The sequence below is a fragment of the Enhydra lutris genome, unplaced genomic scaffold (genome assembly GCF_002288905.1).
Source record: "Enhydra lutris kenyoni isolate GAN:26980312 unplaced genomic scaffold, ASM228890v2 scaffoldscaffold52, whole genome shotgun sequence".
Lineage (NCBI taxonomy): Eukaryota > Metazoa > Chordata > Mammalia > Carnivora > Mustelidae > Enhydra > Enhydra lutris.
In genome coordinates this window covers 2873653-2884610 of record NW_019154136.1, presented here as the reverse complement: position 1 = coordinate 2884610, position 10958 = coordinate 2873653, and the positions used below count along the sequence as shown (strand labels likewise).

At 40.6% G+C, this 10958-nt stretch overlaps 1 protein-coding gene across 2 annotated transcripts in view; it reads left to right on the top strand.

The window, feature by feature from the left end:
* LOC111157163 (glycine receptor alpha 2) overlaps window positions 1-10958 on the top strand; it is a 177980-nt gene that overhangs the window by 129762 nt on the left and 37260 nt on the right. The gene's annotated exons all lie outside the window — the stretch shown is intronic.

The following is a 10958-nucleotide window of genomic DNA, read 5'->3' as shown; positions in this document are numbered from 1 at the left end:
GCCAGAAAGCTGCTGGTTGTCTTTCTAACACTGAGATCATTGAATTGGCTCTTTTCTTCACTGGAGCTCTTTTGTTTTCATTAGTGGGCAATTTTCTCCCAGGTCCCACTCCCTCCTCATTTCTGCCCTTGTTTGAGAATGTACTGTACTGCCCTTGTGGCACCGAGGGTGCAGCCACAGGAATTAGACTGTGGGAGAAATCAGTATTCCAGGCCAAGAGCTGAGAATGTGATAAGACATGTGCAAACACAAACACAGGGAAGCATATGTCCCCTGGTCCTGCTTTTTCTCCTTCCTTCAGAGGCTGCTCCCTCTGCACCTTGGCATCTTCCCCCAAATGCCTACATTTGGGGCTGAGAGACTTGGAGGTGCCTTGCCACAGGGCATCCCTCTGGTCCCTCTAACAGTGGATACCACCTAATAGTCCTTATATATTCTGGGGCTGGCAGTTCTACCCTTCCCTTAACCTCTCCACCCATAAAAACTCAACGTGGTCGTAGGCTTTGGCAAGCTACTTTGAACAGTTTGCTGACCACCATAATAGAGAGAAACTTACTCATCTTTGGAAATAATCAGCTATCTCAGCCCGTGTGCCACCCAACAAACGAATTGGTCCCTGAAGGTTGTTCAGGCTTGTCCTTCCGAAAGTTTTGTGATTTAAGGAGTACATTTTTTTCTAGTTGTCTCCTGCACATACCAGCCTTGGAGGCACTGCCACCCAATGGCTGTTTCTACAAACAACACCTTTGCAAGAGTGTTTATTCAACATTCTACCCAGAACCCAGCAAGAGCTTAAGATATGGAGAGAAAATGGGGCAAGGGTAGTGACATTGTGATGGGCTAGGTACTTGGTGCTGCTCCCATCCCTCTCTGCCAAGGAAATCTGATTTTCCTGGCATTAAACAGCAGATGTGAGCTCTTTAATTAGGCAATAAAAATGGCAACTTGGCAATGAAATTATAAAGACAAAACTGTACAACGCCATGAATCTTTGGCACTAGGATTAATTCAACTGTCTATATTTTTCTGATGATATTTTTACAGTGACTGAATGTAGGTAAGAGTCAAAACAGAAAGTCAAAGCCAGACTTCTCATTTCCTCTATGGTTGATTACCAGCTGTATGAGATTTAGACATGCATTTAATAAAATTATTTTCTCCCATAAAATGAGGATGGAGAGAGTTGGTGGTATACTTCATGGCAGTGGATGAAACACAAGTTCATTGTTGTTACCAAAGACTTTTGCTCCACATGATGAAAGCGCAAGTCAGGTTACTGTGACCAACAGGTATCTGTCATTTTAAGAGTTGCATTAACAAGGGTTAATTAAAAATTTGCCTTCTAAATTAGGTAAGAAGCAAGTGTACTGTACATAGCAGAAAAGCTTCTATTCTGGTTTAGCAACGGTTTATATGTACAGTTTGAGAATAAACACTGACTCAGGCAGGTGGGTGTGAGAGACCATTCCACTCAAAGAAAGAAAAATATCTCAGTATTTTGAGATTGCCCTATGAATCCATTTGGTCTCTTTTCTATTAAAAAACAATACTTGGGGGGCATCTGGGTGGCTCAGTGGATTAAGGGTCTGACACTTGATTTCAGCTCAGGTCTTGATCTCACGGTGAGTACAAGCCTCACGTTGGGCTGCACACTAGGCATGGAGACTAGTTAAAAAAATACTATCATAGTCATTTGTGATTCTTCTCTACTGTAGGGAATTTCTCTCCATATGTGTTCGTAACTAACCCTCCTTACTTGTCTGCTGGAGGAATGTCACAGCTCTCTGTGGTCAGTCTAGAAACTGAGAATGTGGATACATTTTTGGTGACAAATTGTCACAGGAGAGTGGCCTGCCCATGAAGGATGGAGAGGGCATTCAAGCTGTATGGACATCTAGGCAAACCTCATACAATGATGATTCACTCTTCTGTTCGAAGGATAAACCCTGGGTAGAAAATGGCCTAACCCCTAAACAACCAGCTTCATGACATGGAATATGGTGTAGTTTTTCAAGTATAAACAAAACAAATTATGGGACTAAAGTAAATAAATTCATAGCCTGATTTTCACTTTTGAAACGGATCTGAGAAAATCATTAATAAAAAATTTAACTCAAGAAAACTTGCCCAAGTTTTCAAAAAATGCCAAGACAGTCTTGAAAAGAACAGTGATGCAAAACATCTCAAAGAAATGTCAACATGATGCCAAAACAACTGAGCAATGAGCTCAACTCCACCATCTAGGTGATGTGTTTGAATACCAGATTAATGTTTATTTAGTGCCACAAAAATCTAACCCATTTGACTAGCTCTACTTTTTCACAAAATAGGTTTGCAAACTACATAAATTGTAAAGTCATGAAATTAATACGTATGCTTCTTTCCCTTAATGCAAATAAATAAAGAGTAATCTGGATATTATCACCTATAAAGACTGAAGTTAATTTTTTCCTTTTAGTTTTTGTTGTTCTCATTTTTGTTTTGGTAGGTGGATCCTTCATATAAAGCACTGATTGTGAAAGGAATCTGAATTTATATATGGCTTGGATCACTTGTCAATCAACAGAAACTATGGGACACTTAGGATATGCTCAAAGACTTGTCCTTGGTGGCATAGATACAAAAGACATTACTGGGTCTTTAACCTCCAGTATCATACACTTTAGTTGGGTGGATAAAACTTGCATACATGAAGCAAAGACTAAACTGTACAATCCTAACTGTAAGTGTAACACAAATCCTAAAGATGGGCAAGACCACTGTGGACTAGAATGGGCAGGGAAAGCATCACTCTGGAGATGGAGTTTGAGCTACTCCTTGAGGAATTATCTGGAAGTAAACAGGTAGAGGAAAGGCAGGAAGAGTTTCTACGTTGGCAGAAATATATAGGCCAGGTTTTCTCAACCTTAACACTATTAACATTTGGGGCTGGCAAATTCTAAGCCATGGGGATGGTGTTATGCATTGCTGGCCATTTATAGCAGTATCCCCGGCCTCTAACTACCAGAAGCCAGTGACAAAACCCCACTCGCCAGTTGGGATGACCAAAAACATCTTCAGGCATGGTCAAATGTTTTCTCAGAATAATATTGTCCCCAGTGGGGAACCACTGGACTAGATATAGATGCCTGGGCTTGGGGAGTTTTTGCTTTCTCCATCTTAGAGTTTGTCGGCCACAGAATTATTGACATTTGGGATTGGATAATTTTTCATTGTGGGGGTTGTTCTGTGTGTTATAGGATAGTTAGCAGCATTCTGGTCCTCAACCTCCCAGACACCAGTAGCACCTCCCCCTGGTTGTGACAACTCCAAATATCTCCAGACATTGTCACAGGTCTCCTGGGGTGCAAAATCACACCCATTTATGAACCACTGGTGTTCTCAGTAGGAATGGAGTTGGCCCCCTCAGGGATAAGCAGAATTGCTTAAACAAAGTACAAGGTTCATGTTAGGAAAGAGTGGAATAAGATTGATTAACTAGGGTGGACACATACTGTGAGAGATCTTGGATACTAGAGCCTATAATAGGCAGCCTCGGCTGTTCTTAAGCAGATGTGCTGCAAAATGTAATTGGCATTTTAAATTTAATCTCGCAGAAGCAAAAGGATAAACTGCCATGGAGAATAACTGAATACAGGGAGCGGGCAGGGGGGGGCGCTCAGTCAGGAAGTTATAATAATCATGTTTAAGTATGGATGGCCAGGGCTGTAGTGACATCTTTAAAATGGAGAGAAAAGAGTAAACCCCAGGGTGCTCTGCAGAAAGAAACGTTGAGTTTTTACAACAGATTGAATAATAGAGATAAAGGCGAGTAAAGAACCAATGATGAAACTACATTTGCTAGTGGGAAGAATGATTAAAAGCAAATGAAAGGGAAGGAGGGGCATTTAATGAGTTTGATTTTGTAAATACTAACTGCAGGCACTTTAGAATTAGCACAGGAATGAGAGGTGAGAGGTCAGGACTGAATGATGGATTTGGAAGTGCTGGAAACACAAAATCCTGAAATCTCTGTGGCTTAATACAATGAAAGTTTATTTCTCACTCAAATTATAATACATCGTATAGTGGATGGCCCTGGGTCTTCTAGGGATCAAGGCTTCTACCATCTTTGGGCACTGCTATCTGAAATGAGTGACATCCAAGGTGGTTGCAGAAGGGTTAAATCATAAGGACATCATGAGAGATTTTAGAGGTCCTGAAGGGGCACTTTTTAAAAAAAATTTCTTTTCAGCGTAACAGTATTCATTGTTTTTGCACCACACCCAGGGCTCCATGCAATACATGCCCTCCCTAATACCCACGATCTGGTTCCCCCAACCTCCCACCCCCCACCCCTTCAAAACTTTATCCCAAAGATACAGATGTAGTGAAAAGAAGGGCCATCCGTACCCCAATGTTCATAGCAGCAATGGCCACGGTCACCAAACTATGGAAAGAACCAAGATGCCCTTCAACGGATGAATGGATAAGGAAGATGTGGTCCATATACACTATGGAGTATGATGCCTCCATCAGAAAGGATGAATCCCCAACTTTTGTAGCAACATGGACGGGACTGAAAGAGATTATGCTGAGTGAAATAAGTCAAGCAGAGAAAGTCAATTATCATATGGTTTCACTTATTTGTGGAGCATAACAAATAGCATGGAGGATATGGGGAGATGGAGAGGAGAAGGGAGTTGAGGGAAATTGGAAGGGGAGGTGAACCATGAGAGACTATGGACTCTGAAAAACAACCTGAAGGGCCACTTCTGCCCACATTGCACGAGAGATCCGATTGAAGTGGCAGATCTCTTACTAGTGTCCCAGGAAAAGGAAGTGGGATTCATGAGAACTTGGCCAATCTCTGCTATAGGATGGAGACACACACACACACACACACATACACACACAAAAAAAAAAAAAAAAAAAAAACTAGAGGAGTGGATGAATTCATTGAGGACATGAAGATAGAGGGAAAACCAAAGAGGTAGAGTTCAAGGAACACAAATTACAAATAGAAGAAGATCCAGCAAAGGATTCAGAGATGTTGTTAGAAAGCTTGGAAGAGAATAGGCCTTGCACAGAGTTGAAAGTGGCAAGAGGAAGGAAGGCAAATTTTGGTAAGGAGGGAAAGTGTCTGCTTTTGCTAAGACTCTGGCTTTTGAGGACAAAAAACAGCAGGATAATTAGAAAAGGACTTACACATCTATACCCCACTTCAAAACTATCATCGGCTTATCTTTACAAGCAGTCTGAAACCCAAACCCCTCGGCCTGGCTTTCCGTGTGCTGGCCCAGCCTATCTGCTCACACCCTTCCCTGCACTTCCCAGGTACCTAGCAGCATATCCTGGTTACGAGGCTGTTCACGATCCCCAAGCCCACCGACTCTCCCATCTTCGTGGCTTTGCTTTTTACCTCTTTCTACCCACCAAAGTCTTGGCTTTCCACAAACCTTTAGTCAAATGCCACATCACTGAAGAATGAAGCCTCTTCTGATCCTCCCTGTCAACATCAACCTCCCCATATTCCAACAGCCTCTTGGTCTTTCTTTCACCTTGGCACAGGGGACCATCTACTTTGTATCAGTTATATGTGCACATGACTGACTCCCTCAGTAGACCATGAATTTCTCAAGTACCAGGCAGTGTTACTATGATGTATAACCTCAGGAAAAATCAGACAACACCACAGTCTAGGTCAGGGGATAGCAAATGTTTTCTGTAAAGGACCACGAAGTAAGTATTTGAGGTTTTGCAGGCCATATGGGCTCTGTCACAACTACTCAACTGTGCCATTTTAGTGTGAAAGCATCCATAGACAATACATAAATGAATGAGTATGCCTGTGTTCCAATAAAACTTTATTTATAAAAACATGTGGTAGGTCAGATTTGACCCATAGACTATAATTCGCTGCTCCGTGACACATGAGAATTACAGTTTCCAGAGCACAGTGTGAATGGGGTCCTCTAAAGTACAACTGGGAAGTATCAATGTGCATCTCAGTTATCCTTGTGTCTTTCGTCCCACCTCCCACCATCACCTACTACAGTGCCTTCCACATAGTAGGCCCTCAATGTTTATTTTCCTGAATTAAATATGCCTGGAAATATACCAACTCAGTGAGTCATAATAGCATTTTGAGAGCTTAATTACCTTCGAAAACTATTTTTTTTGCAAGACTGTAGTAAAGTAGTTCAGGAAGCAATCATGTAAGCCCAAGAATCATAAAAAGAATGTGACAGGAGAAGATGTGAGCTAACAACGTCTAGGGATTAGCAGCCAAAGAGAGAGAATCTGACTTCAGAGCTGGGTAAAAGCAGCAAAAAGGCATTTCAATCCTCAGAGACCAGCACCGAGGGGCATCACATCATATGTAATAGATGTCTCACAACACCCTCTAAATCCGTGTGAATAATGCATTTAATGCCGGCACTTCAATGCTGGAAAGATGTTGATGATTTGGAGGCAACTCAGAGACCAACCAAAATGATTAAGAGACTGAAAGGACTCATTTATGAGCAGCTATAAAAGAAGCCAAATACGTGCTTGGCCTGCTGATGGCCAGAATGAGATAGGGAAAAGGTTTACAAATTACTAAATGCTGTAAACACCACGAAGGGGAGGAATGACGGTCAGCTCTATTGGACTTAGCTCGTGGTATGGACATATACCAGGCACTGACAAATTCCTCTCATTATTGGGTCTTAAAACATTTACGGGCCTTCTGAATAATATATAACTGGGAATGCTGTGATTGGTAATGTTCTATTATTACAGGAGAACAGGATTGCTCCAGAAGAGCAAATATAAGACAAATTACAGGGGAACAGGATTGCTCCAGAAGAGCAAACACAAGACAAATGACTGCTTATTAAGGGAAGAAACATTCCAGGCATGCTAAGTGCGCTGAGAGAATTAAAATGCACTGACAGTCTTCTCCTAGAAATATCAAATACATGCAAGTGTGGGTAATGTTACATAGTGTAGAATTGTTGAAATTTAATACAAAGATGGAAAGATGTCCCGATATTTCTGTCATTCCTACTGTCATTCAATCATTGCTTTATCCATCCATTCCACATATCTAATGCTTACTCATTATTTGCTAGGTCCTGCGCTGGTGATACAGAGATTTAATAATACACAGAGCCTGTTCAAAAAAATGAATAAATAACTTGCTTATGGTCTAGTGGTGGGGCCAGGGAAGTTCATGGAGTAAGAAGGGACAGGTTCAACAGAGAATGATGAGAGAGCAAAGAAAAATGGCTCCTAAACCAGATGGGAGAAAGTAAGAAGGTTGGAGAGGCTTCCCAGATGAGCTGGCACCTGAGTCAAGTCCTGAAGGATTCTGTGAATCAGAAAGAATGAGACTAAGCATCCCAGGTAGGAAGGGTGATCTATTCACAGTGCTGGAGATGAGAAAGTGCTGGACCACTTTGTCACAACATGTGTGGGACTGATCACTGAGACAAATAGTATAAAGCAGGTGGTAACCTTAAAAATAATAATTGGAATATATTAGGATCATAGGTGATTTTTAAAAAATTTTCCTTGATCTTTCTGTCTCTTCCAAAATTTCTCCATTAACAAAATCACGCCCTTATGTAGACAAATAATTGCAAACATTTATATAGCACTCATTCTGTGCCAGATACTATTTGAAGTACTTTGCACATATTAAATGATCTTCACCACATAGTTCTGAGATAGGTATTATTGTCCCTATTATGCAGACAAGGATGGGAAGCAGAAAGAGGTTTAACAATTTGGCAAAATGATAGAGTTAGTCAGGAACAGGGTACTGTCCTCTATTTGGGCATCTCACTCTAGAGCCTCTGCTTTTATACCTGCCGTGTTGTTATTAACTTCCCAAGTCAGAAGCCAGTTATTTTTTATCATTTATTCCCATAATCCCACTCTAAAAACTGATCTGAAAAATAATCAGAGATACAGCCAATATTTTGAGGGGGGGAGAATATTCATAGCCCCAAAGTTTATAGTAGCAAACAATAGAACTACAAATCGCCTACAAAATGATTCATCATGGTCTGGACCATTAGGCAAGCATGATTTAGAAGAAAGTTAAATGATGTAAGAAATACTCACTCTAAAGGTCAAAGAGAAATGTTAAGATATAAACTGTATAATCCTAGTAGTGTGTTTGTACTTGTGTGGAAAGGAAATCCACCATTCAGACTGGTATGCAATTCCAATCTTAGTTCTGCCATTTAACTAGCTCTGTGACCTTGAGTAATAATTTAACCCTTCTCTACTCCAGTTTCCTCATCAGAAATTGGGGGTAATACAGTTGTTATAATGGTTAGAAAATACAGATAAAATGCTATGAACATTGAGGTGCATATGGCCCTTCTTTTTACTACATTTGTATCTTTGGGGTAAATACCCAGTAGTACAATTGCTGGGTCATAGGATAGCTTTATTTTTAATTTTTTGAGGAGCCGCCACATTGTTTTCCAAAGTGGCTCCACCAACTTGCATTCTCACCAAGAGTGTAAGAGAGTTCCCCTTTCTCCACAACTTTTCCAACATTTGTTGTTTCTTGTCTTATTGATTTTTGCCATTCTAACTGGTGTAAGGTGGTATCTCAATGTGGTTTTGATTTGAATTTCCCTGATGGTTAATGATGATGAACACTTTTTCATGTGTCTGTTAGCCATTTGTAGATCTTCTTTGAGAAGTGTCTGCTCATGTCTTCTGCCCATTTTTTGACTTTGACGATCTGTTTTTTGAGTGTTCACTTTGAGAAGTTCTTTATAGATCTTGGACATCAGCCCATTGTCTGTAGTGTCATTTGCATATATCTTCTCCCATTCTGTGGGTTGCCTCTTTGTTTTGTAGACTGTTTCCTTTGCGGTGCAGAAGCTTTTTATCTTGATGAAGTCCCAAAGTTCATTTTCGCTTTTGTTTCCCTTGCCTTTGGAGATGTGTCTTGAAACAAGTTGCTTGTTGTTGTGACTTGAAACAAGTCAAAGAGGTTATTGCCTATGTTCTCCTCTAGGATTTTGATGGATTCGTCTCACATTGAAGTCTTTCATCCACTTAGAGTTTATCTTTGTGTATGGTGTAAGAGAATGGTCGAGTTTCATTCTTCTATACATAGCTGTCGAATTTTCCCAGCACCATTTATTGAAGAGACTGCCTTTTTTCCACTGGATAGTTTTTCCCGCTTTGTCAAAGATTAGTTGACCATAGACTTGTGGGTCCATATCTTGGCTCTCTTTTCTGTTCCACTGGTCTTTGTGTCTGTTTTTGTGCCACTACCATGCTGTCTTGGTGTTCATAGCTTTGTAATATAGCTTGAAATCACACAACGTGATGCCCCCAGCTCTGTTTTTCAACATTTCCTTGGCGATTCAGAGTCTTTTCTGGTTCCAGACAAATTTTAGGATTGTCTGTTCCAGCATTTTGAAAAATGCCATTGGAATTTTGATTGGGATGGTGTTGAAAGTATAGATTGCTCTGGGCAGCATAGTCATTTTAACAATGTTTTTATTCTTCTGATCCATGAGCATGGAATGCTCTTCCATCTTTTTATGTCTTCTTCAGAGTCTTTCATGAGTGTTCTGCAGTTCCTCAAGTACAGATCCTTTACCTCTTTGGTTAGGTTTATTCCCAGGTATCTTACGGTTCTTGGTGCTATAGTAAGTGGAATCAATTCTCTAACTTCTCTTTCTACAGTTTCATTTTTAGTGCATAAGAAAGCAACCAATTTCTGTGCACTAATTTTGTATCTTGCCACATTACTGAATTCCTGTATGAGTTCTAGTAATTTGGGGGTGGAGACTTTTGGGTTTTCCACATAGAGCATTATGTCATCTGCAGCAATGTTCACAATAGCCAAAATGTGGAAAGAGCAAAGATGCCCTTCAATAGATGAATGGATAAAGAAGATGTGGTCCATATACATAATGGAATATTACTCAGCCATCAGAAAGGATGAATACCCAACTTTTGCATCAACAGGGATGGAACTGGAGGGGATTATGCTGAGTGAAATAAGTCAAGCAGGGAAAGACAGTTATCATATGGTTTCAATTATTTGTGGAACATAAGGAATAGCATGGAGGACATTAGGAGAAGGGAAAAAAGAAGGGGGAGAAACTGGAGTGGGAGATGAACCACGAGAGACTATGGACTCTGGGAAACAAACTGAGGGTTTTAGAGGTGAGGGGAGTGGAGGGATGGGTGAGCCTGGTGATGGATATTAAGGAGGGCATGGATTGCATGGACCACAGGGTGTTATATGCAAACAATGAATCATGGAACCCTACATCAAAAACTAATGATGTACTGTATGGTGACTAACATAACACAATAAAAAGAATTTGAAAAATGTTTACAATACTGGCTGGTAAACACTCAGTGGCTGATATCAAAATATTTGGAAACCCTATTTAAAAGTTAGATCTAGGGGTGCCTGGGTGGCTCAGTTGGCTAAGCGTCGGACTCTTGGTTGTGGCTCAGGTCATGATCTCAGGCTCATAGGATTGAGCCCTTCAGCAACTCCCCCCTCAGCAGGAAGTCTGCTCCTCTCCCTGTTCCTCTGCCCCTCCATTGCTTGTGTGCTTCCCCTTTCTCTCTCTCAAATAGATAAATCTTTTAAAAAACATTTCAGAGTTAGACAGTACACATTCAGCTAACAGTTTGATAAGCATCCTTTGTAGTCTGGGGTCTAGGAGGTTACAACACCATCCAGTAATTTTAAAAAGTAAGTGGAAATGAGGTGAGATGAGGGGCACTTTCCACTACAAGTAAAAACTGTTTGCTTCCAGAATCCCATTTCTCAAATTTTAAGGTATACGAAACACTCAGCCAACCATTGAAGTGTTATAAAATTTGCTTTTTAACCAGATCCCTTCCCAAGACCAGAGCCTTGATGTTTTATTTGGGTTGGATATTTTTAATTGTGATAGCTTAAAAGTATTTAGAAGTGGGTATTCATTGTTAGG